This window comes from Malurus melanocephalus, unplaced genomic scaffold, assembly GCF_030028575.1.
Source record: "Malurus melanocephalus ecotype Western Australia unplaced genomic scaffold, MMel_1.1 scaffold_477, whole genome shotgun sequence".
In the NCBI taxonomy this organism is placed as follows: Eukaryota; Metazoa; Chordata; class Aves; order Passeriformes; family Maluridae; genus Malurus; species Malurus melanocephalus.
In genome coordinates this window covers 475,840-476,488 of record NW_026623709.1, presented here as the reverse complement: position 1 = coordinate 476,488, position 649 = coordinate 475,840, and positions in this window count along the sequence as shown.

Genomic DNA, 649 nt, shown 5'->3' with positions numbered 1-649 from the left:
CTGTGGCCCTGTTGATACATCCTGGACCACAGTGCCCTCTTTTCTTCTGTGCCAAAACACCGACTATTCCCACAAAAACACCCATCCAAATATGAAATGGAGCTGCAATTACTGAGCCCAGCCAAACAAACAGACTCCAGGCTCGTGGTAACTCCCTGTTGCCAGCTGTAAAATGTTTGTTTTTGTGGGGATTACACRTGTGGGCTTGCTGCTGCTCAGCAGAGGATTTCCCTGTGGGTTTAATGAAAGCTGCAAGAGCAGGAGTGAGGAAGAAAACCTCTGACATGGAACTGTCTGCAGCAGGACAGGGCATCACCCTGGAGAGCCTGAGACCTTGGTTGTGGTCACATGTGTGGGACAAAGAAGGAGGAAACGGCTGCTTCTCCCCGTTCCAGCCTCTGAAACACCCCCTGTCTGGCTCCTTAATGAGATGCAAATGATAGTCAAAGCCAACAAAGTATTTACAAAGCAGGCAGGAGCCACCTTCCCATCATTAAGGTTGGGAAAAACCCCTAAAATCACCAAATCCAATCATTAAGCCACCACTACCACCACTAACCCATGTCCCCAAGTGCCACATTCTTCCCCTGAAGTCACTGGTGGTTCTCTGTTTGTGCTGGATTCTCCCTCCCACAAACTACAGAAAAGA